The sequence below is a fragment of the Mesocricetus auratus genome, unplaced genomic scaffold (genome assembly GCF_017639785.1).
Source record: "Mesocricetus auratus isolate SY011 unplaced genomic scaffold, BCM_Maur_2.0 Super-Scaffold_100003, whole genome shotgun sequence".
Classification (NCBI taxonomy): Eukaryota; Metazoa; Chordata; class Mammalia; order Rodentia; family Cricetidae; genus Mesocricetus; species Mesocricetus auratus.
The window spans coordinates 27,740,027-27,767,065 of NW_024429188.1; the positions used below are offsets into that span (position 1 = coordinate 27,740,027).

At 40.9% G+C, this 27,039-nt stretch overlaps 1 pseudogene; it reads right to left on the bottom strand.

Moving 5' to 3' along the window:
• LOC121139930 overlaps positions 1–18,242 on the bottom strand; it is an 82,709-nt pseudogene extending 64,467 nt beyond the window's left edge.
• Positions 18,243–27,039: the final 8,797 nt, after the last annotated feature.

The window sequence follows — 27,039 nt, forward strand, 5'->3', positions numbered from 1 at the left end:
CCTAAAGTGGGTGTGGTTAGCGGTGTGGTAAACCGCCCTTTTATTACCTCATCTGTATGCGCCTCTAATAAGTCACATGTTTCATGGCGGCATCAGACTTCTTCCTACAATTCCCCTTTTAGTCTAAAAAGGACAACTAACTGTGTGTCCCTGAACAAAATGTATCAAACATCTATTCTATCTACCTAAACTTATCTGAAAGAAACACCCAAATATGAACACCTCCTTCCAATCCCAACTCTAAAATAATTGAAAACTAACACTAACAGGTGTAAACTATCTTATAATATCAATAGTAGGGAGAGGGGGTGTGGAATTCTCAAAACTACTTCCTGCTGAGATGGGACGATGATAATCTCATGGGGACCTGTGAAAAGAAAATGTTAGTATAACAAAATCTCAGTAGATCAGACAGTCTCAGTATGGCAGGAGATGCTTTATTGAAGTTCCTGACTAGGGTTCTAGTGTTGATTGAAGCTCTTATCTTGAAGCTCTGGCCAGATTGTAGAAGATGTGCTGTTTCAGTTTCTTGGTCCGGAGTTGTGTAGAGTGATGTAGTTTCAAGCCAGTTTCAGGATAGTGCTTGTCAGGTGGAGTCAATGATGTGGGGCAGTTCAGATGCCTCCAGTCGAATCAGGTGAAGTCAAGGAAGTGGATCCTCATTCTCTTTCTGAAGCAGTTGAAGATTGCTGTCAGGAAATCCCTTGTTCTCTGGAAAACTCAAACATTAATGTTAACAAAGAAATATTTTAACTTTCATATGTATGCATACAGAAGAGGTGACAATAGGGAAGATGGAAAACCTGGAGGAAATTAGACTGTTCAGAAAAAGAAATCCACAGATAACAGTCCCTCATTTTATTTCTTCTGTCTTATATCAATGGCTCTTTGATATAATACAGAAATTCTGAATCGTATTTAAATAATATGCTTGAGTTTAGAGTAGGAGAGCCAATCCAACTCCAAAGCCAGCTTCAGTTAAATGAATGGGGACTGAGGTATGTGAAGAAATAAAGATAAAAGGGTACCATGAAAAAACAATATAGAGAGATTTAGACTTTGATACCACACAGTGAGTTACTGTTTGTTTGATGGTCCTCAGGGTAGCTATTAATTCTTCTACAGGAATCCATATGTCCAGTATTCTTTGCTGAGTGTACCTGTGAAGACAAAAAACAAAACACTTCTCTTTCCTTTTAGGAGGTCACTTTACCCATGGTGGACTATGAATTTGTAGATGGGCTGTTATCTTCCTCCTCCTGAGATGTTTTCTGTTCTGATCGAATTTTAATTAATTTTGATGGAACCCAAACCTTTTCTTCTCCTGTGGAAACAAAAGCATAACCCCTTCCCCAACGTAACACATATCCTGGTTTCCAGACTGAGGTCATAACATCCTTAAAATACACCGGTTGGTTCAGTTCAGAAGTCTTCTCTGTAGTCCAGTGTCTTTCTGCTGCAGTTTGTCCTTTTTCATCAGCATTAAGAAAATTCAACGTTAGTAAAGCATTGTGTAACCTGTGTTTAGGTGTCTTTGTTTTCCCTGGCTGTTTATGAAGCATCTCTTTTAAGGTTCGGTTAGATCTTTCAATTATTGCTTGTCCTGTGGGATTGTAAGGTATACCAGTTACATGTTTTATATTATAATATTTGAAGAATTGTTCCAATTTACTGGAGACATATGCTGGAGCATTGTCAGTTTTTATTGTTTTAGGTATACCCATAACAGCCATCACCTCTAAGAGGTGTGTAATAACAGAGTCAGCTTTTTCAGAGCTGAGGGCAGTAGCCCATTGGAAGCCTGAGAACGTGTCTATAGTATGGTGTACATATTTCAAACTGCCAAATTCTGGGAAGTGAAATACATCCATTTGCAAAAGTTCATTTCTGTGAATACCTTTAGGATTACAACCTGCTGGTAATGGAGTTTGATTGTACAATGAGCAACTGGGACAATTTCTTACTATTTCTTTGGCTTGTTGCCAGGTGATAGAAAAATCCTTCTTTAAACCTTTGCTGTTAACATGGTGTTTCTTATGAAATTCTGAAGCTTCCAACACATTACCTACTAATAAACGATCAATTTCATCATTGCCTTGTGCCAGAGGACCTGGCAGACCTCTATGGGATCTGATGTGTGTTATATATATAGGAGGAGTCCTGTTTCTGATGATTTCCTGCAATTGTAAAAACAATGAGGTTAATTCTGTATTATCAGGAACAAATTCTGCAGTCTCAATGTGCAAGACAACTCTTTCTGCATACTGAGAATCCGTGACTATATTGAGAGGCTCTGTAAAGTCTTTAAGTACCATGAGAAGGGCATATAACTCTGCCTTTTGTACGGAGTTGTAAGGGCTTTGAAATACTTTACTTATATTTCCTGATTTATACCCTGCCTTACCTGATTTGTTTGCATCTGTGTAGAAGGTAAGAACTCCAGAAATAGGCGTTTGCCTCACGATACGTGGAAGAATCCAAATTGTTTTCTTTATGAATTTGATTCTTTCTGTTTTGGGATAGTTATTACTAATACTTCCCAAAAAGTCACTGCAAGCTATTTGCCAATACTCATAAGGAGGAAATTTCCCCATTCGTTAAAGGTACAATAATTTCAGCTGGTTCTTTCCCAGTCAGTTGACGAAGCCTTAATTTACTTTTTAATATCAAATCAGAGATCTTTTCTATATATGTTTTTAATTTTTCATTCTGTTTATGTGGCAGAAATACCCATTCTAGAATGATGTCTTCCCTCTGCATTAATATTCCTGAGGGGTATTCTCTAGATGGTAAAATAACCAGAATACAGCCCAGATTTGGATCCACACGGTCCACATGTGCTTCTAATATTCTCTTTTCTACCCATTCTAATTCTTTTTCAGCCTCAGCTGATAGTACTCGTGGGCTGCTTAGGTCTTTATCTCCTTTTAAAGCCATTTTCAGGTGTTTTAAATCATGCCCTTCTACACCGATAATTGTCTGTAATTGAGAGATTTCTCCTAATAGTTTTTGAAGATCATTAAGAGTCCGGTAACAATCTCTTCTGATCTGTATTTTCTGCGGTTTAATTTTCTGAGCATCTATTTTATAACCTAAATAGTTAATAGAATCTCCTCTTTGTATTTTTTCCTGGGGCAATATGTAATCCCCAGTGAGGCAAAGTTTCCTTTACTCCTTCAAACATCTTTTCCAAAGTATCCTTATTTGAATCAGATAGTAATATGTCATCCATATAATGATGTAATAACGAATGTGGAAATTATTTACGAATTATTTCTAGAGGTTTATTCACAAAATATTGACACAAAGTTGGGCTGTTTAACATACCTTGAGGTAGTACCTTCCACTGGAATCTCTGTACCAGACGGGAATTATTATAGGTAGGTACCGGGAAGCCGAACTTTTCTCTGTTGTTTTCTTGTAACGGTATGTTGAAGGAACAATCTTTTAAGTCTATAACTATAATTGGTCAATCCTTAGGAATTAGAGAAGGTAACGGCATCCCAGGTTGTAGAGACCCCATAGGCTGGATTACCTTGTTGATGGCTCTAGTATCAGTAACCATTCTCCACTTACCTGACTTCTTCTTGACAACAAAAACAGGTGAATTCCATGCACTGTTTGATTCCTCAATATGTCCAGCATCTAGCTGTTCCTGAACTAACTTCTCCAAAGCCTCTAATTTCTCAGATGTCATAGGCCATTGACCCACGCAGACGGGTTCATCTGTCAGCCATTTTAAGGGTAGAGCTTTTGGTTGCTCTGTAGGTTTGGCACTAGCATCCTGCTTCTGTACAGCCTGTACATTTGGCATCTGTTTTCTGTACTGCCGTACAATATTCTTTCTACCACTAAGAGCTTGTCTATAATTCCTAGCTGATACAGGAGGAATGTTAATCTGCATATTCCATTGCTGGAGTAGATCAATACCCCAGAGGTTTATAGCAATATCTGCAATACATGGCTTTAACCTTCCTCTCTGTCTTTCTGGCCCAATAAAGTCAATCCATCAAACGATCTGTTTAACTTCATATAGGGTTCCAATCACTAAGAATAGAATGTTAACCTGTTTTAAAGCCCAATTGGGGGGCCAGAACTTCTGATTAATGATAGTGACATCACTTCCGGTGTCTAAAATACCATTAATCACCATATTATTTACTTTATTTTTTTTTTAATTTTATTTTCCAGTTTAAATTTAGATAAGAATCAAGGTTGCTTCACAAGTCAGTTCCAGGTCCCTCTCCCATTCCCTCCCTTCCTCCCGTGCCCTCCCCCCCCCGTTATCCTCTCATTTCTCCATGGAGGGTGAGGCCCTCCATGGGGGTGTCCATAGTGTGTCATTTCATATAGGGCAGGGCCTAGACCCTTTCCCAAGAGTTCTGGGTGAGAGTGCTCCTCACATTGTTCTATTGGAGTCCAAAGTCCGTGTGTATACTTGGGATGGGTACTGATCTGCTGCCCAAGGCTCAATAGATTCCCTAGGCCTCTTCACTGACACCCAGATTCAGGGGGTCTTGATCAGTCCCATGCTGGCTTCCCAGGCTAATGCCTGGGATTCAAGAGTTAACCTTTGTCTGGTCAGCTGTTTCTGGGGGTTAAACCAGCCCAGTCTTATTCCCTTTGATCATCAGTCCTCCCTCTCTGTTACTGGCTTTCTTGAGTTCAGCTTAGTACTTAACCAAGGGAGTCTGCCTCTTCTTCGATCAGCCACTAAATAAAGTTTCTGTTTCCCAGACTCTCTGGCCATAGGATTGTAGGCTGGCACTCCCCAGATCTATGCCTAAAATCCATATATGAGAGAGTACATGCCATGTTTCTCTATTTGTGACTGGGTTACCTCACTCAGGATGGTTTCTTCTAGTGTCATCCATTTGCCTGCGAATCTCATGATTCCATTATTTTTTTCTGCTGAATAGTACTCCATTGTGTAGATGTACCACATTTTCTCTATCCACTCTTCGGGTGAGGGACATCTAGGTTGCTTCCACGTTCTGGCAATTACAAATAAAGCTGCTATGAACATAGTGGAACAGACCTCTTTGTTGTATGAATGGGCATCTTTTGGATATATGCCGAAGAGTGGAGTTGCTGGGTCTTGTGGTAGGTTTATTCCCATTTTCCTGAGGAATCTCCACACTGATTTCCAAAGTGGCTGAACCAGTTGGCACTCCCACCAGCAATGGAGGAGTGTCCCCCTTTCACCACATCCTCTCCAGCATAAATTGTCATTGGTGTTTTTGATTTTAGCCATTCTGACAGGGGTGAGATGGTATCTGAGAGTTGTTTTGATTTGCATTTCCCGGATGGCTAAGGATGTTGAGCACTTTCTCAAGTGCCTCTTAGCCATTTTAGACTCCTCTATTGAAAACTCTCTATTTAGTTCTGCAGCCCACTTTTTAATAGGGTCCTTTGGTGTTTTGGAGACTTGCTTCTTGAGTTCTTTGTAAATTTTGGAGATCAACCCTCTGTCAGATGTGGGATTAGTGAATATTTTTCCCATTCTGTGCGCTGCCTTTTTGTCTTGCTGACTGTGTCCTTTGCCTTACAGAAGCTTCTCAGTTTCAGTAGGTCCCATTTATTAATTGTTGATCTTACTGCCTGTGCTACTGGTGTTATGTTCAGGAAGTTGTCTCCTGTACCAATTCGTTCAAGGGTACCACCCACTTTCTCTTCTAAGAGGTTCAGTGTGGCTGGATTTATGTTGAGGTCTTTGATCCATTTGGACTTAAGTTTTGTGCATGGCGATAGACATGGATCGATCTGCATTCTTCTACATGCCAGTCTCCAATTATGCCAGCACCATTTGTTGAAGATGCTTTCTTTATTCCATTGTATATTTTTAGCTTCTTTGTCAAAGATCAGATGTTCGTACGTGTGTGGGTTAATACCCGGGTTTTCAATTCGATTCCATTGGTCTACCTGTCTATTTTTGTGCCAATACCAAGCTGTTTTCAGGACTATAGCTCTATAATAGAGCTTGAGGTCAGGGATGGTGATGCCTCCGGACGTTGCCTTGTTGAACAGGGTTGTTTTGGCTATCCTGGGTCTTTTGTTTTTCCATACAAAATTGATTATTGTTCTTTCAAGGTCTGTGAAGAACTGCGCTGGGATTTTAATGGGGGTTGCATTGAATCTGTAGATTGCTTTTGGCAGGATTGCCATTTTTACTACATTGATCCTACCTATCCAAGAGCATGGGAGATCTTTCCATTTTCTGAGGGCTTCTTTAATTTCTTTCTTTAAAGATTCAAAGTTCTTACGATACAGGTCTTTCACTTGTTTGGTTAGCGTTACCCCAAGGTATTTTATGTTGTTTGTGGCAATTGTAAAGGGTGATGTTTCTCTGATTTCTTTTTCAGCCCTTTTATCATCTGTATATAGTAGGGCTACTGATTTTCTTGAGTTGATCTTGTAGCCTGCCACTTTGCTGAAGGTGTTAATCAGCTGTAAGAGTTCCCTGGTAGAGTTCTTTGGGTCATTGATGTAAACTATCATATCGTCTGCAAACAGTGAAAGTTTGACCTCTTCCTTCCCAATTTGTATCCCCTTGATCCCCCTTTGTTGTCGTATGGCAATAGCTAGGACTTCAAGTACCATGTTGAAAAGGTATGGAGAGAGTGGACAGCCTTGTTTTGTTCCTGATTTTAGAGGAATTGCATTGAGTTTCTGTCCATTTAGTTTGATGTTGGCTGTTGGTTTACTGTATATGGCTTTTATTATGTTTAGGTATGTCCCTGTTATCCCAGATCTCTCCAACTCCTTTATCATGAAGGGGTGTTGGATTTTGTCAAAGGCTTTTGCAGCATCTAGTGAGATGATCATGTGATTTTTGTTTTTCAGCTTGTTTATATGGTGGATTATGTTGATGGATTTTCGTATGTTGAACCATCCCTGCATCCCTGGGATGAAACCTACTTGATCGTGGTGAATGACTGTTTTGATGTGTTCTTGGATCCGATTTGCCAGTATTTTATTGAGTATTTTTGCATCAATGTTCATGAGGGATATTGGTCTGAAGTTCTCTTTCTTAGTTGTATCTTTGTGTGGCTTGGGGATCAAGGTTATGGAAGCCTCATAGAAAGAGTTTGGCAAAGACCCTTCTGCTTCTATTGTGTGGAACACTTTGAGAAGAATTGGTATAAGCTGTTCTTTGAATTTGTGGTAGAATTCTGCACTGAGGCCATCTGGACCTGGGCTTTTTTTGGTTGGGAGACTTTTGATGACAGCTTCTATTTCCATAGGGGTTATAGGTCTATTTAAATTGCTTATCTGTTCTTGATTTAGTTTTGGCAATTGATAGCTGTCCAGGAAGTCATCCATTTCCTTTAAATTTTCGAATTTTGTGGAGTACAGGTTTTCAAAGTATGACCTAATGATTCTCTGGATTTCCTCAGAGTCTGTTGTTATGTCCCCCTTTTCATTTCTAATTTTGTTAATTTGCGTGTTCACTCTCTGCTGTTTGGTAAGTTTGGACAAAGGTTTGTCTATCTTGTTGATTTTCTCAAAGAACCAACTCTTCATTGCGTTGATTCTTTGTATTGTTTTCCTGGTTTCTACTTTATTGATTTCAGCCCTCAATTTGATTATTTCCTGGCGTCTACTCCTCCTGGGGGAGTGTGCTTCTTTGTGTTCTAGAGCTTTCAGCTGTGATGTTAATTCTCTAGTATAACTGTTCTCCTGTTTCCTCATGTGAGCATTTAGTGCTATGAACTTCCCCCGTAGCACTGCTTTCAAAGTGTCCCATAGGTTTGGGTATGTTCTGTCTTCATTCTCATTGAATTCGAGGAAGTCTTTAATTTCTTTTTTTATTTCCTCTTTGACCCAGGGATGGTGCAGTTGAGCATTATTCAATTTCCATGAGTTTGTAGGTTTTCTGCAATTTGTGTTGTTGTTGAATTCTAATTTTAAAGCATGGTGGTCTGATAAGATGCATGGAGTTATTCCAATTTTTTTGTAGCTGCTGAGGTTTGATATGTTGCCAAGTATGTGGTCGATTTTTGAGAAGGTTCTATGTGGTGGTGAGAAGAAGGTATATTCTTTTTTATGTGGATGAAATGTTCTATAGATATCTGTTAATCCCAGTTGGGTCATTACTTCTATTAGCCCTTTTGCATCTTTGTTGAGTTTCTGTTTGGTATTCCTGTCTAGTGGTGAGAGTGGTGTGTTGAAATCTCCCACTATAACTGTGTGGGGCTTTAGATGAGATTTAAGTTCTAATAATGTTTTTTTAACAAATGTGGATGCCTTTGTTTTTGGGGCATAGATGTTCAGAATAGACACTTCCTCTTGGTGGGTTTCACCTGTGATGAGTATGTAATGACCTCCTTCATCTCTTTTGATTGATTTTATTTTAAAGTCTAGTTTGTTAGATATTAGGATTGCTACCCCGGCTTGTTTCTTGGGTCCATTCGATTGAAAAATTTTTTCCCAACCTTTAATTCTCAGGTAATGTCTGTCTTTAAGGGTGAGGTGTGTTTCCTGTATGCAGCAGAAGGAAGGGTTCTGTCTTCGAATCCAATCTGCTAGTCTGTGTCTTTTTATGGGTGAGTTAAGGCCATTAATATTGAGGGATATTAATGACCAATGATTGCTCATCCTTCTTCGATTTGCGATGGTTGTTGTTGGTGGAATTATGTGTGGAATTTCACCCCTTTGTTCTTTTGGCTGTTGGTAGAGAGAGATTCTCTAATGCTTATGTTTTTCTGGTTGTAGTTAGCTTCCTTGGGTTGGAGTTTTCCTTCCAAAATTTTCTGTAGGGCTGGGTTAGTGGACACATATTGCTTGAATCTAGTTTTGTCATGGAATATCTTGTTTTCTCCATCTATAGTGATTGAGAGCTTTGCCGGGTATAGTAGTCTGGGCTGGCATCCGTGGTCTCTTAGTGTAGGTAGAATATCTATCCAGGACCTTCTGGCTTTCAGCGTTTCCATGGAGAAATCAGGTGTAATTCTGATAGGTCTGCCTTTATATGTTACTTGACCTTTTTCCTTAGCTGCTCTTAATATTCTTTCTTTATTCTGTATGTTTGGGGTCTTGATTATTATGTGGCGAGGGATTTTTTTTGTGGTCCACTCTATTTGGTGTTCTGTAGGCTTCTTGTACCTTCATTGGCATGTCTTTCTTAAGGTTGGGAAAGTTTTCTTCTATGATTTTGTTGAATATGCCTTCTGCCCCTTTGAGCTGGATTTCTTCTCCTTCTTCTATACCTATTATTCTTAGGTTTGGTCTTTTCATGGTGTCCCATATTTCCTGGATGTTTTGTGTTAAGGATTTGTTGGATTTAAGGTTTCCTTTGGTTGATAAATCCATTTCTCCTAGCGTATCTTCAACACTTGAGATTCTCTCTTCCATCTCTTCTATTCTGTTGGTAATGCTTGTATTGTTAGTGCCTGTCTGTTTGTCCAGCTTTTCTATTTTCTGCCTTTCTTCAGATTGTGTTTTTTTTAATGACTCTATTTCAGTTTTCAACCCTTGCAGTGTTTGCATTGCTTCTTGCAATTTTCTGTTTATCTGTTCGTCCGTTTGTTGCCTTTTATGAATTTTTTGGTTTGTTCTTTCTTCCATTTCTTGCATTTTTTGGTTTGTTTTTTGTTCCATTTCTCGCATTTTGTGCTTTGTTTCTTCTTCCATTTCCTGCCTTTTTTGGTTTGTTTCTTCTTCCATTTTTTTCATTTTTTGCTTTGTTTTTTCTACCACTTCTTGCATTTTTTGCTTTGATTCTTCTTCCATTTCCTGCCTTTTTTGGTATGATTCTTCTTCCAATTCTTGCATTTTTTGCTTTGTTTTTTCTTCCATTTCTTCCATTTTTCGCTTCATTTCTTCTTCCATTTTCTGCCTTTTTTGGTTTTTTTTTCTTCCAATTCTTGCATTTTTTGGTTTGTTTTTTCTTCCATTTCTTTGAGGGATTTTCCAATATCCTCTTTTAGGGCCTCTATCATTTTCATGAGAGTGCTTTTAAGGTCGTTCTCTTCTGTTTCGTCCGCATTGGAATGTTGGGGTCTTGCTGGTGTGGAGTCTCTAGAATCTGGCGGTGTCATATTTGTTTTTCTGTTGCTGACTGTGTTTTTGTATTGTCACTTTCCCATCTCTTCTTCTAGTGGGTACAGAAAGAGCCCCTTACTGGTCTGGGGACCAGCGTTCCCTTTTGGTGGGTGCTAGCAAGTCCAATAATCTGGTGGTTCTTCTATTCCTTGTCCGAATGCTGGTCCTGATGCTGCTGGAAGAACCGCCGCTTCGCTGGACTCCCAGCCTCCTCTCCTTTCCTGGTCTCGTTGGTGTGAGCGAAGATCCGGAGTCTGGGGGGCTTGGCTCCCGCCGGGTTTGGGAGCTCTGTGCAGGTCCCAGGCGATCTGCAGGCACTGGAGCACAGGCCGGGAAGCCGGCCTGTTTACCTGATGCTGCTGGAAGAACCGCCGCTTCCCTGGACTCCCAGCCTCCTCTCCTTTCCTGGTCTCGTTGGTGTGCGCGAAGATCCGGAATCTGGGGTGCTTGGCTCCCGCCGGGATTGGGAGCTCTGTGCAGGTCCCAGGGGATCTGCAGGCACTGGAGCACAGGCCGGGAAGCCGGCCTGTTTACCTGATGCTGCTGGAAGAACTGCCTCTTCGCTGGACTCCCAGCCTCCTCTCCCCATATTATTTACTTTAATTGGTAACTTGGTTCTATGATATTGTATAAAAGTTTGCCAAAATATATGTTTTGTATCTCCTCCTGATATAATTGATTCATCCTCTGGAGCTAATGTATTATCCAGTGCTGTATTATTTACAATGGGCAGTGGATCTTCTAATTGTCCTGGGAGAGGCTGTCCTCCACTGTCACTGGGAATGACCAGATAATCTTTCTTTCTGGGGCTCGCTTGAGCCCCTGATCCCCGTTTCATGGCTTTAAAGATCTTCCTTGTCTATCTCTTGTGGACCAGCATTAGTCAGTCCAGTGGCGGCCCTTTCCACACCTCCTGCAGGGACCAGGAGGCTGAGGCCTTCTGTTTGATGCATTCTTGGTAAAATTATTATTTCTAGGAATGCGTTGTCTATAGTTCCTACTAAGATGTCCTATTCTACCACAGTTAAAGCATGTGGCATCTTTATATCTGTTAAAATTCTTGGAGATTGCCTTCCCTACCCAGGCCTCTATATCATCACAGGTAGGGTATTTTGCATCCTGGTGCCTCCTGAAGCCTGTAGAAATAGCTTCACCTACCCAAGCTCCCATATCCTGACTTTTACATTCCAGGTTCGATGTATGTAGGACCCATTCCTCCAATGGCGCTGATCTTATTTAATGGCCAAATTACCTGCCTGCATTGAGGATTCGCGTTCTCATATGCCAAAGATTCTATAAGGAGTCGCTTGGATTCTGTATTCGCTACCTGTACTTCTACTGCTCTGGATAATCTCTCTAAAAATTCAGTGAACCTTTTGCTTGGGCCCTGTAATACCTTGGTATAGGGTTGGAGTATCTCTCCTGTTTCACAAACCTTATCCAAGGCATTTAAAGCAGCTGTACAGCATAAAGACCACATGTGCTCGTCATATGCAGATTGAACCTGCGTGTCAGCATAAGGACCCTCCTCAAGAATCTTGTCTTGGGGTACTTCATGACTGTTCTTTAATTCCTGAATCTCTAAGGCTTTCACTTCTTGCCTCCATAAAGCTCTCCATTGAATTTGACAAGAATTTTCGAGTACTACGTAGGCTATTTGGGCCCAGTCTTTTGGGGTTACTTTATTTACAGTAGCCCATGAGGTTAGGAGCTCTCTGACAAAGGGAGAATGAAGACCATACAAGACAATGGCCTCCTTAATATTCTTTAGCTCCTTCATCTGTATAGGTTCCCAGTGATAAGCAATGGGACCATTTGATTGTTTTTTTCATTGCTGGTTTTTCTGTTACAGATATTGGAAAAACCATAGGGGAACACATAGCAACCTTAGGGAGATCATTCCAACATTTGAGAAGCTTTGGGAAACTCCTGTCCTGACCCGTTGCCTGTATTTCTGATTCTGAAGTATCAGATTGAGCGTCTTCTAAATCCTGCAGTCTATTCATCATTGTTTCTCTGAGCTCTTGAAGTTCTTGGGACAAATAATTTTCTAAGGACGTCATGGAATCTTCCATTTTTTTACATTCATCATTTACATGTGATTCCAAATTTCTAATATTCTCATCCTTAGAAAGTACCTCAATAGCATGTAAACTGCCTTCTACAAATGATATTCTATCAGTTAGTTTATCATTGCTCTCCGACATGGAACAATTCCTTTCTGTTAGCATTTCAATTTTATGTTCCAGTCTTTGTTATTTGCTAGTGAAATCATCAAACATGGAACCGTGTTTTTCGTTAAATGTTTCAACATTATGTTCCAATTTTTCAATTCTATCTGTGGAACACATTTTTCCTGAAAGTAATTCAATTTTGTGTTCCATCTCTTTAAACCTGTTCGTCAGACCTACATTATCATTTTTAATATCCTGAATATTTTCTACCAACCCTTTCTTACTCTCCTGCAATGAATTTTGCATTTCCTGAATCCTTTGTATTAAGATTTCAAAACTATCCTGCGATGACTGTATGACCTGTATAAGTTTAGTCCTATTTTTGAGCCATTTCATTAACAAAATTATATTGATTAGGAAACTAATAATCACCATTGTGGGTAGGAAGTACCTTTCAGGTAGGTCCTCAAGCCTTTCTAAAATCCCATCCATACAAAAAACAAGAAAATTCTTAACATCCTGCATCATAATGTTAGCTGTTGACATTGTATAAAGCAGTTACGTTTGTTACCAATGGAGTAATTCAGGCCGAAATCAACAGGCTGCCAGCGAAAGAGCACGTGGCCGGAGTCAGCAGGCCACCAGTAAAACAGCATGTGGCCGCGAGAGAAATCTTGGAATACTGCCTAACCTTACCGGCAGGTAGAAGGTGCTGGTTCCTGGCGGCAGGAATCGTGCCTTGCCAAGCGAAGTGGTGAGGAACTTAGCGAAAGGAGAGTCCACGTGTGCCTGGTCGGGCCGAGAGAAGCCGCTTTTCTGGGCGCCTGGATCCGGATTCCAATCCCGTTCCCGACACCAAACTGTAGGCTTCAACGGACGCTGTAACGATAAGCGACACTTACTGGAAGTAAAACTAAGTATTTATTGTAGAAATTACTCACAAGATACCAAACAAGTAACCCAGATGAGACAAGCAGTTTTCCGCTCGAACCGGAAGCCGGACTCCGGGAAAAAGAGAGCGAGACTTCCTGTGTGCTGTCTTTTATACCTTTCCCCGTAACGCCCCCTATCCATGCCCAAAAGTGGGCCTGGCGAGTGACGTAGTTCTGCCTACGTACGTATACGTCTTTACGTCCAGCCGTATACATCTTTAGTCCTGCCAAAAGTGGGTGTGGTTAGCGGTGTGGTAAACCGCCCTTTTATTACCTCATCTGTATGCGCCTCTAATAAGTCACATGTTTAATGGCAGCATCAGACTTCCTCCTACAGGTACCATTGAATGAATTGGTACAGGAGACAGATTCCTGAATATAACACCACTAGCACAGACAGTGAGATCAACAATAAATAAATGGGACCTTTTGAAACTGAGAACCCTCTGTAAAGCAAAGGACACATAAAGACAAAAAGGCAGCCCACAGAATGGGAAAAAATATTCACTAACCCTATATCTGACAGAGGGTAGATCTTGAAAATTTACAAAGAAATCAAGAAGCAAGTCTCCAAAACACCAAAGGATCCAATCAAAAACTGGGCTACCGAACTAAATAGAGAATTTTCAATTTAGGATTCTAAAATGGCTGAGAGGCACTTGAGAAAGTGCTCAACATCCTTAGCCATCCGGGAGATGCAAATCAAAACAACTCTAAGATACCATCTCACTCCCGTCAGAATGGCTAAAATCAAAAACACCAAAGGCAATTTATGCTGGATAGGAGGTGATGAAAGGGGAACACTCCTCCATTGCTGGTGGGAATGCCAACTTTTTCAGCCACTTTGGAAATCAGTATGGAGATTCCTCAGAAAAATGGGAATAAACCTACCACAAGACCCAGCAACTCCACTCTTAGGCATATATCCAAAAGATGCCCATTTATACAAGCATATCTATTCCACTATGTTCATAGCAGCATTATTTTTATTAACCAGAACTTGGAAGCAATCTAGATGCCCCTCAACCGATGAGTAGATAGACAAAATGTGGTACATTTATACAATGGAGTACTATTCAGCAGAAAAAACACAATGGAATCCTGAGATTTGCCGGCAATTGGATGACACCAGAAGAAACCATCCTGAGTGAGGTGACCCAGTCCCAAAAAGAGAAACATGGCATGAACTCTCTCATATATAAATTTTAGAGATAGATCTGGGGAGTGCCAGCCTACAATCCCATGGCCAGAGAGTCTGAAAAACAGAACCTTCATTCAGTGGCTCATGGAAGAAGAGGCAGACTCCCACCTCTAAGCACTGAGCTGAACTCAAGAAAGCCAGTAACAGAGAGGATGGACTGATGATGACCAAAGGGATTAAGACTGGGCTGGTTTAACCCCCAGAAAGAGCTGACCTCACAAGGGTTAACTCTTGAATCCCACGCTGATGCCTGGGAATCCAGCATGGGACTGATCAAGACTCCCTGACTAGGGGTATCAGTGAGGAGGCCTAGGTCATCTATTGAGCCTTGGGCAGTAGATCAGTATTCATCTCGAATATACACATGGACGTTGGAGTCCCATCCAACAATGTGAGGTGCACTCTCATCCTGAACTCATGGGGGAGGTTCTGGGCCCTGCCCTGGATGAAATGACAGACTGTGGACACCCCCATGGAGGGCCTCAGCATCCCTGGGGAAATGAGGGGATATTGGGGGGGTTGGCGGAGTGCACCGGAGGAGGGGAGGGAAACGGAGAGGGACCTGGAACTGACTTATGAAGCAACGGTTTTTCTAATCTAATTTTACACTTAAAATAAATAATAAAAATAAATAAATAAATAAAATGTGACATACTTGCAACATATAAAAGAACATTATAGATATATATTATATAAAACCATTCAAAAGTCCATGGGAGGGGGCATATCAAGGCAACCCTGCACCAAAACAAAACCATAATCCACCCAGGCAACCTGGAAACTCTTAATCATAATTTCTGATGTCAAAACTCTCTCCATATCTCCAATTCCTTTCAAGACTCATTGACCACAACATACTTCTTCCAGTTGTGCTGGTTTCACTTTCTGTTAGCAGGTCTCCTGAGCAGGTATCCCACAGGTCTGGAATCTTCAATATCTTGTCGTCTCCAAGGGAATACAATCTTCAACTTCAGAGCTTCACACAATGGACTCTCTGTGCCTCCATTCAGGGATGCTACTGACACATGCCTTGGTTGCCTTAGAAGTAGAGGCAAATTCCATAGCTGCTTTCTTCTATCCATAAATCCAGAACCATATGGGCAAATTTGCCAAGTTCTGCTGCTTACTGGCACTGAAATATAATGCCATTAGTCAATTACATCTTCGTCAGTTTTCTGTCCTTCACTACCTAAGCTTGGCTGTCCTGAAACTGGATGTTTAGGAGTACATCAACACACCTTGATTTGAGAAATTCCTTAATTGCTTTTGAGAAGATGGAAATATAGCTGGGTGGGATCTTTCCCTTAGGCTGCCATTCTTTATTATATTTCTAGTCCTTTTAATATCTTTAAATATAGAATTTAGCTCTATACCCCTTTCTGTTGCTGTTATCCTCCTCAAATATTTTTCCTTGATTAGCTTGTTTCTTTTCATTATATATCATCATTAGAGTTACAACTCTCAGAACCTGTTGATGTGTACTGGAATGGGATGTGAGGATTAAAGGAAAAACAATGAGACAAGACAAAGAGTTGCACACAAGAGGACAGTCAGTGAATACTGCTCCACGTTTATTCTCCTTATGCACAGCTCAAAAATCGGCAACATCATTACAGACTTCTTTACCTTAAGGTACCTGTTCAAGGAACAATTGAACTACTTCAAAACATCTTGTTTTCAAGGATATAACATATGTGCTGTTTTTCTATGCTAAAGATCCTGTTTGTCCTATTTCAGTAATGCTTGAACAAAACAAGTATGCACTTTTGAACTATCATAACAAGAGGGAGTCATAAAGTTCCCACATACCACTAATAACCACACAACAGAGAATATACTAGACTATTTTGAGATTTCCTTTGCCAAAGGAATTAATCCAAAATATTTCACATTAGACTTAGGAAAGCCTTTCAGAGAAGGGCAAAATGCAGCCACATTCTCCATCAAAATATCACAAGAGATTAACAAGCAAGATACCAAAATTCGTCTCTGAAAATTCTTGAGCCACCTCATGATAGTTCAAGTCATTATCAGCACCACAGCACCATTTTTTTCCATGCCCCTATTCTTATGGACCTTTAAGCAGTGTTTAAATCATTCCACTCCTTTTCTAAACCAAAGTACCAATGTCCAAATTCCTCCAAATAAAAACATGACCAGGTCTAAAAAAAAAAGAGGGCTTCATTGTCTTGGTTTTCTTCATGGCCTCTGGATCTTGGGATCTTTCAGCCTTGTTTTGCCTGGGGTTCCCTGAGCTCTGCGGGGATCATATAGAGTTGGGTGTTCCAAGTTCTCTCTCTCTCTCTCTGTCTCTCTCTCTCTCCCTGTGTGTGTGGGGGGGTTGTCTATAAAGTCTCACTATGGGTTAATGTATTTTTTCCTGTATGCGACATGGGAAATCTCTTCTCCTGGTAGGTGAATAATGCATCAGATACTTCACTATTCAAATTGAGCTAGTACATTTGTTTATCTCTGAGTGAGCACACAGGAAGGAGAGAAGCCTGAAAGGTATCACTCATGCTGCCCTGAATCTACATGAGAGCGCAGCTGACACTAACATAGCCTGATTTCAGGCCAGAACAAGAGACCTGTAGCAAGCCTTGCTCTAGCCTTCTGCCTGGCCACCAGAGTGCTCACCTACCATGGTGGGTAGATGCCTACGACCATCTAGGGTCAAAGAGCCCATACTGGCCACCTCCTATATGATTCTCCCACTGTTTCTGCTCTGTCCTTATAGCTAAACTTGAAACACTCCATTCCTAATAAATGGGGTGAAGCTTCAGGATCAAGGTTGACATATACAAACATCCTTCCAGAGTGAGAGAGAGAGAGACAGAGAGAGAGAGAGAGAGAGAGAGAGAGAGAGAGAGAGAGAGAGAGGAGAGAATGAGTAGGGTAGAGAAGGGGTATGGAAGGAACAGGAGAGAGTTGTACAACTACTCAGTAGTCAAACCTGTCTCAGAAGCCAGTTTCTCCTGACTCCCACCATGCAAATACAATGGCCAATGAAGTATAAGGATATACCGAGGTGGCTGCGATGGCTCATGTCCACATAGAAAACAGGACACAGCCCAGCCTGACCCCTGCATAGATGCTAGCGATTGATGAATTGTTGTAGTGGGAAACAGCTTGTCTCCTGAGAATGCACAGGAGAATTAGAGATGCAAACACACATGCCCATTTCCTAAACCAACTGTACTCCGGTCCAGGTAATGATGTTCTGAGCAGTCAATATCTTGAAACAGGAAAAGGGCCATGAAATCCTGGATCACTGTCTGCGCTGTCACCAAGCAGGATCTACTTTCTCTGAACTTTCAAAATCTTTGGGATCACAGAGCAGAAGGATAGGTGCTCCCGTGAAGGGACTAGGTTGACAAGGTGGCAGGCCCACATGAGAAAACCAAACCATGCAGAGGACAGCTGAGAAGAGGTGGGGATCAACAACACTCTGAGAGGGGCCTGGGGAGCCCCAGGAGTCCTGAAGTAGACATGGACTGCTAGAGTAGTTACATAGTAGAGGGGGTGCTACGTAAAATCTAAGGGACCTGTTTGGGAGGATAAAAGGGGACTCTGGGGGATAGGTGGGATAGGTCAGCCGAGGGGAGGTGAGAAGAGCTGCCTGAAGAAGAGAGAAGAGGAGGAGGTGGGGAGAGAGCCATGTTCTGGGTGGCATGAGGCTCAGAAAATAGCAGAGAAGCCCTCCTGTGTCGGCCTTTGTACTTACCAAGTGGGCCTTCTTGGGGTAAGCACCCACACAGGTGGAAAAGTCTTGCAGATGGCAGTAACTTCTGGGAGGAAGTTCTGGCTCTTTGGGCGCTCAGTACAGAGGTTAGGGGGTGGTGGTTTCCTAGATAAAGAAGACCAGGAGGAGCCATAGATCACAGGTTCCATTTGCGTAGGGCCTGGCCCTTCATGAGGCATTTCTGAGACTCACTCTCTAGTGACCACTGCATCCACTCCCTGTCACCTCAGGTGGCCTGATTCCTAGTTTCAGGGAGGCTGCCTGGTGGTCCACCACACTCTTCAGTCATACAGTGAGTGAGCAAGCCCCCTTCCCCTCCACAGATCCCAGTGCAGCAAAACCACTGAGTTTCCCGACTTCACAGTTAACAGCAAGCTCATTAACCCTGTTCTCCACCACCAACATTTCTTCTTCAAGTCATCCCGCAAGCTGGACAAACTGTGAATCTCCCCCCTTATACATGGATCCCTCTAGCTGCCCCTCCTTCCTTTTCTGTCACAGAATAAATTCTCAGAGTATAAGCAAGATCATGGCCCCAACCTCCATCTATCCTGTCACTGGCCTCCTCGTGGCCCTTCTCACTCATCCCTGCACTCAGCTTCTCAGCCCCTTGTCTTCTCCATTCCCTTCCACATGCCTGTCTTCCCCTGTTATGCTTCATGTTGGGAAGTCCCTGCACCATGCAGAATGCCCACAGGGGTTTCTCCTTCTCCTGTCTACACTGAATTGAAATTTATGGGTCACTGAAGGGTCCCCTGCTGGGGCCATTCTTCTCTTGTCTTTAGGTCCTTTTTCCTGCTGTATCTATGAATTTCTTCACAGTGGACACATGGCATGGATAAAGGGTATCTATCTGTGGGACAGATAAAATCCAGATCTTTGGCATGCCTGGACTTCCCAACGATGTGTGCATGCATGCATTTGCCAAGAGCATCTCAGATAACATATGCCAACTGTTATCATTCTGGGATCCCAGAGCCTTCTCTAACCCAAACAGACCCAGAAAAAAGAGCCATGATCCTGGCAGTTTCTAAGTAGTGGAGAGCTCTTCCTGCCTAGACTTCATGCCTGGGCCACAGCTGACTTCCAAGACACTAAAGGACTGGCCATTATAGTTACAGCATAGAACATGTTCTGGCCACTGCCCACATAATGCTGACATTGACTGTCTCCCTGGAAGCCACTGGAAGGGATAGGTGAACCAAGCCACCACCTTTTCCTATGGCCACACTCTGAGGACAGATGTGTATGTGTGACGGGCTGAAGACAAACTCTCTGAGACCCATACTCTCTGTTCTGGACACCGGGGACCTCCCAAAGCCTGGCTTCTGACCTGGCTGACTTCCTGCCTAGAAACTGGACCTATGTGGTTGCTGAAGGGGCTCTGCCATGTTCAAGTGTGGTGACCATGGCTCTGGCAGCCCTTGTCCTTCTCTCCCATTTTCTCAGCTGCCTAAAGAGCATTAGATTACATTCCTAAAGCGAGCCACAATGTTCTAGTCCCTTATTAGGCAACTCCCTCTTCCTGAGGCTGACTACCAGGTTCCAGCTACCAAAATGTAAAAGTCACGTGGTCAAAAGCCCCATTTGGCTAACCTAATTAACATGCCCAATGTGGCAATTGGAAGGTCATTGTCCCCATAACCTCAGGAGTAGTTGTTGAAGTAGGTGTGACCTTGTTAGAGGAAATATGGCACTTTGGGGACAACCTTGAGTTCTGCTAAGCTCAAGCTGTGCCTAGTTGGGTTCAAATCCAGTTGCATTTGGATCAAGATGGAGACCTCTCAGCTCTTCTCCAGCACCATGTCTGTCTGCACAAAACCACGACACAACCATGATGAAAATGGACTGAACTTCTGAAATGTAAGCCACCCAATTTAATGTTTTCATTTAGCAGAGTTGCTGTGGGCATTGTGACTCTTCACAGGAAAAGAACCCCTAACTAAGACAGATGTTGATACCGGGTCTGGAGTGTTGGTATGGTTGGTTCTAAGATGCTTTTGTTTGAAGGAACATGGTCTTTGAGACTGTGCATTGGAAAACCAGTTAAATGCTCCAAGTGCAGTTTAACCAGCCATCGTAAGATAAACATAGATGACAGTTGTGCTGAGCGTCACTTGACTGAGGGTGCTAAGTGTGATTTGAACTGGATCAAGATGTTTTAGAGGAATGAAAGTCAGTATGTGGCCTAGAGACCATCCCTGTTCTTTCCTATTATGCAGACACTGGACAGCAAATGATACAACTAACTTACCAAGGACTTGACATTTAACACAAACTTTTCTATTCAGTAAGATTCAGTAAGCCCTAAAGATTCCATTGACTCCAGGCAGCAGGAAGTAAATTTAAGTAGAAGATGACCACATTCCCAAGAGGTGGGGTTGATGGCTTTTGGTTATTCAATAGGTATGGATATCTGTCATTGTTTAAAGGGATGGGCTGCATGTTGTTATTGGTAATGGTCAGTAAACAAGATAAACAATGGAGATAAGACTCAGGCATCTTGTTTTGAAAAGAAAAATGGGGGATACAGATATGACAAAATAATTGATTATTTAACTACGCTAAAATGAAAAGGGGAGGATATAGACATGATAATATCAAAATGTAGATTATTAATTAATCTAAATTGAACCTACTAGCTTTATATATTTTACATGGCATTGGACTTTTTTGTATTGTATTCAAATTTTGTATATAGATACAAATTTGAAATTAGTTGTGTTCAATCATATTGGATATGCATTTCTAATCTTATTCAAGGTATTTTACCTTACAGCTCATTTGACATTGTAAATTCTAGTCCTTGAAAATTATCATTACCACCTATATAGAATAATAAGGAAAGGCAGATGAGTAATTAGTCATCTATTATAATTATATTTGTAGTCTTATTAGGTATGTTTACAAGGTCATGCAGTGATATATTTTAGATAGACAGATGATCTTCAAACACTTCCCAGATCTACAGAATATGGCATTTAAGATGTTTCAGTAATAGATTTTTAATGACAATGAGACATGTCTGCTCCTGGCAGCACCAAATTACTTCAGAAAAGATGATGGGTGTCAAAGTGACTCCACAAGGTATTTACATTTTCATGGGAAAAGTACACCGCTGGGCAAGAAAGTGACTTTGCCTTGAGTGCCCACAGTATGCTCTGCTAATTGGACAAGCAAGACACAAAAGAGTGTTGCTGCCCAAAATTGGCAAGACAATGCAGGATAGTCCTTCAAAAATCCTGCTTCACAGAAAAGCCTGTCAATTATACTAGGCATATAGGTCCAATATGGATGCCCCAATAATTTGGCAAAACATTGGGCAACTGTACAGACAGCTAGATGTTTTTGTCATTTCTCAGATTTTTTTTTGGTTTTACGAGACAGGGTTTCTCTGTTTTGGAGGCTGTCAGTCCAGCCTGGTCTCGAACTCACAGAGATCCATCTGCCTCTGCCTCCCGAGTGCTGGGATTAAAGGCGTGCGCCACCAACGCCCGGCCAGATTTTTTTTTTAATTTGCTAGCTTGCAATTCCTTCTTACTCAGCTAATGTTTTTTTTCCTATTCACGGTTTGAGGGAGTTAAAGACTAGATGGTTAGTGTTTTCCTTGGTTACCAGAGTCAGAATGGAAACTCACTAAAGAGTTGTAAAGTGTAAAATGTTGATTAGCATTAAAAGATAATTTAATAATGCAAATTAGAATAGAAATTGAATTATTTACAACTTTTGGACTCAATAAACCAGGGAGATTGTGGAGTATTTTCTCTCAATTTATTAAATGCAAATGGATTAGAGATAACTGATTATCTGTATATACTGTGTATAGTTATTATGTAAAGAGAAACCTTTTTCCTTGAGAGAAGCCTTCCTGCCAGCCTGGTTCTAGAGCCGCATCAGTCCCAAATAAACACACAGGAGGCTATATTAATTATGAAGCTGTTGGCCTTGCTTGTTTCTTACTGCCTAGCTCTGACTTAAGTAATTACCCCGTAATTGTTAATCTAAGTATTTCTCTTACCAGAGAACTTTCCGGGCTTCCCACCCCATGGTGTTACATCTTGACTCTCTGTGTTTCTCCTTCCCAGAGTGCTCCTGGACTCCTAGTCCCACCTATCTAGATTCCTATCGGCCCAACAGTGCTTTATTGACATAATCACATGACTTCCCACATCATCTCCTCTTTTCTGTCTAAACAAGAAGAAAGGTCTTAACTTTAACATAGTCAAATTACATATAAAAGAACAGTTATCAAGTAAGAACATACTTGCAGTATTTTGTCTATCAACATTTAGCAAGATTTAAAGAAAATATCATCCATCCCATCCTTGTGAGTCCAAAGTTCTATATGTAGCATATCTTTTATAATAACTAAGGAAAACTATAATCATAACTATCTGTCTTCAACTCCATCAAAGACCACAGAAGGATAATATATAAAAACTAGGATTGACAGAGACATCTTGCTACCTGGACAGTCACCCAAATTTCCTTTAGTAACTGTTAAGGGAAGCTTTTTCCTTGCTAGCCGCTTTGGTTATCCCCCGCCAGTCGCCTGGGCTCTGCCGCACCAGCCTGGTTCTAGATCCGCATGAGTCCCAAATAAACACACAGGAGGCTATATTAATTATGAAGCTGTTGGCCTTGCTTGTCTCTTACTGGCTAGCTCTGCTTTAAGTAATTACCCCATAATTGTTAATCTAAGTATGTCTCTTACCGGAGAATAGTCCCGGGCTTCCTACCCCATGCGGCTACATGTCGACTCTCTTGTGTTTCTCCTACCCAGAGTTCTCCTGGACTCCTAGTCCCTCCCATCTTGGTTCCCTATAGGCTCAACAGTACTTTATTGACATAAGACTTCCCCAACATCTCCTCTTTTCTGTTTAAACAAAAAGAAAGGTCTTAACTTTAACATAGTCAAATTGTATATGACAGAACAGTTATCAAGTAAGAACACAGTTACAACATTTTGTCTATTAACATTTAGCAAGATCTAAAGAAAATATCATCCATCCCATCCTTGTGAGTCTAAAGTTCTATATGTAGCTTATCTCTTATCATAACTAAGGAAAACTATAATTATAACTATCTGTCTTCAACTCCATCAAAGACCACAGAAGGATAATATATAATCACTAGGATTGACAGAGACATCTTACTGCCTGGACAGTCACCTGAAGTTCCTCTGTATTGTCGGGGCATCCATCTTCAGCCCATAGGCCACAATGTGTCTGGAACACTTCTCAGCAAAGCAGGAAATTTCAAACTGTCCATCTGCATTGGCAGTCTGTCAGTCATTTTTCTTTGTCCTGCAGAATGTCTCCTAGACTCTTCCATGAAGCAGGAACCCTGTAAGACTGAGTTCAGCAGTCACTTTTCTGTGGGTCCTGCATGTCCGGATTATACAACAAGAGTCAAACAGTCTAGGCAAGAGCAGTTTCTTGCCCAAATGGCTAATATTGCCATGTTGAAAGCAAACTCCATAACAAGTTTCTTCGATGCCCATCTTCCTCTCAAACGTAATTGGTGCTGCCAGGAGCAGACATTTCTCATTGTCAAGAAAAACCCTAAACCATTTTAAATGCCATGTTCTGAAGGTCTTTGAGAGGTTTGAAGACTGTCTATCTCAAATATATTTCTGTATATCTAGAAAACCTAACTTACCTAACTATAAGTTCTATTGTAAATAACTATCTATAGTCTGTATTCAATTATGCATTATGTTTTAAAAGATCAGTATAAGCACAATACTTAATCAAGAGGAGAAATATACACATCACAAAATTGACCTTGAATTTGTATCAATAAATGAAAAACAATACCCATACCATAATTCCCCTTTTTACCATTAAAAAATATTGGCTGTGATCATTAGCCAATTATAAACAACCCCATTTAAATGAAAACAAAGATTTATAAACAAGATGGGAATTGGGACGTCGTTCATTCCAAACTGCTTCCTGCTGGAAGGGGGCGCTGTTCATACCATGGGGATCATGACAAAACTCAGAAAACTGTATAAGTCCGTATTTTCGGGGTCTGTAAAACTGCATCATCTTAGCTGTTTCAATTGTTGGAACACCTGGTCCACTGCTTCCGGGGGGTCTTGGTTGGTCAAACCACAGAAATCTGGAAGAAATCCTCAGCTTTTTATGTTCTGTGGAAACATAAATTAAAACTCCTTTTCCGAGTAACATATCCTTGTACTTAAATTTTGAAGTCAAGGTATTTTCAAAAGATATAAGTTGAATTAATTTAGCAGCATTTATAATCAAGTGTACTTTAGTAGCAGTTCCTTCCTGAGCAAGCAAAAAACTGAAAAACACAATAGCGTACAGTATCCAGACTCTCTGTGTATTTCCCATCTTTACGTGGCTTATTTATTTATCTATTATTACCTTATTTCTTTTAGTTTTATTTGTTTTTCTCTGAGACAGGGTTTCTCTTTAGAAATCTGCCTGCCTCTGCCTCTGTAGCAAATCTTATCGGCATGCGCCACCACAGCCAGCCACTATGCCGTTTTTTCTTTTTCCCTCTCAATCCTATGTATATTTTTAAACACACTGTAAACCTTTAGAGGTTTTTCATCATCCAAGTCTGACTTTACTGTAAATCTTTATGTTTTTCTGGCCACATGTCTTATCTGTAAAACCGCGGCTGTTTTAAACTGCCATATTTTTTCCAAGATGGCAGGCATAAGCATGACTCCAGCTGCAGGCTTGGAGATGTGGTCACTGCCACTTCCAGCTGTATGTACAACTTTTAAATCATTAGCAAAGCCACTAAAAATAACTTTGCTGTTTTTCTTTTTTCTTTTTTTTTCTAAGCTGAGGAAGACACCCTTAAGTGCGCCAAGTGAGTCTCTGCTTGTTGCTAGTAAAACAGAGCCCACCTGAGAAAATGCTGCTACCAAAAATCTGTGCTTCTCTCCGTTCTTCTGTTTATAAAATTCCTTTAAAGCTTTTGATATTTTGCGTGGAAATTCAATCCCACTTCTGATCACCATTATGTAAAGTGAAGCCTTTTTTTTTTGAGAGAAGCCTTCCTGCCAGCCTGGTTCTAGAGCCACATCAGTCCCAAATAAACACACAGGAGGCTATATTAATTATGAAGCTGTTGGCCTTGCTTGTTTCTTACTGGCTAGCTCTGACTTAAGTAATTACCCCATAATTGTTAATCTAAGTATTTCTCTTACCAGAGAGCTTTCCGGGCTTCCTACCCCATGGCGTTACATCTTGACTCTCTGTGTTTCTCCTTCCCAGAGTGCTCCTGGACTCCTAGTCCCATCTATCTAGATTCCTATTGGCCCAACAGTGCTTTATTGACATAATCACAGGACTTCCCACATCATTATTGTACTTATTATGTATAGTTTTCATGTATTCATTATAACCTTCTTTTTCCATTAGACAAAAAAGAGGAAATGTGGTGATATATTGTTCATGATTTAACAAATGAAACTTAATTGAATATCAGAGGGCAAAGTATGCCACACTAGTTAGTCATACAGTCCAGGCAGTGGTGGTACACAACTTTAATCATAGCAGCTCCAGTAGTTAGGCATAGAGGCCAGGCAGTGGTGTCACCTGCATTTATGCCAGAACTAGTGTGGACTATAAGATGGAGGAGACAGGATCCAGTAATTCTGCAGTCACACTGATGACAGCATGACCCCTTTTGGTCTGAGCCTTGGTACAGGTAGGAACACTCTAGTGCATGGTTGCTTTGCTTTTCTCATCTTCAGCTTGAACCCCAGTGTCTGCCTCTGGGTTTTTATTATTAATGCTACAATTGTCTTGCTATTTACCTCCCACGAGTTTACCTTGTCATGGTTCTCTTTTACTTTCCTGCTTCCTGTTTTACACAGTGAGCATTGAGAGCTAGAGTGCCTGTTGCTCTTCTTTTTGGGTCCCAGTTGCCTGTTGATATAATAATTTCTAGGTCCATTCATTTACCTGTTGATTTCCTAATTTCCTTTTCCTTTTCAATTAATGAAAACCCATGTTGAATATGTACCCCATTTTCAATATCTATTCTTCACTAGGAAGTTATTTACTCTGTTTCCATTTCCTAGAAATTCTGAATAGATCAGTAATGAACATTTCTGCGTAAGAATCTCTGGAATAGGATGCAGTGTGATTTGAGCAAATCCCAAGAATTTGGATAGCTGCCTTGTATACTAGGTTTATGTGTACATGTGGAGGACTATACACAATGATTTCCAGAGTGCACCAATGTGTAATCCTAACAAAAGTGAATGAAGATTCCTTTTCCTTGACTCCTCACCAGCATTTTGTTGTTGATGGCTTAATTGACTCTATTCATTTTGTGTTTGCTAAGATGAAATCTCAAAGTTGTTTTAATTTTCATTATTTTACTTCTATGGATAATGAACACTAGATACTTCTGAGACATTTAATTCTTATTTTGAGAACTAGCTTCAGATCAATAGGTAAGTTTTTCTTGCAAACTTGTTTTAATCCATAGCTCTGTTTGTCATGGAACTGACTTTGTAGACCAGGTTATTCTCCAACTCACAGAGATCCACCTGCCTGTGTGTTATGAATGCTGGAATTAATGGTGTATATCATACAGAATTTCACTTGTGCCTGCTTTCTGAGTGATGAAATTAAAGTTATGGAACTCACAGACATCTACCCTCCTCTGCTCCTGGAATCCTGGGATTGAAGGTAAGCACCACTAAACCTGGTTGTCCTACCCAATTTGTAATTGAGATTTTTGTTTTCTCGACTCTTTTATCTGATAAACAATGGCAAAAATTGCCTCCCACTTAGTGGAGGCCATCTTCACTCAACTGATACTTCACTTGCTGTGCTGAGTTTCCATAATGGATGATGAATCCTTCATCAGTTGACATTGATTCTTTTACAAATGGAGTCCTATCGATAAAGTCCTTTCCTGTGGGATCCCATAGTGACTCTATCTTGA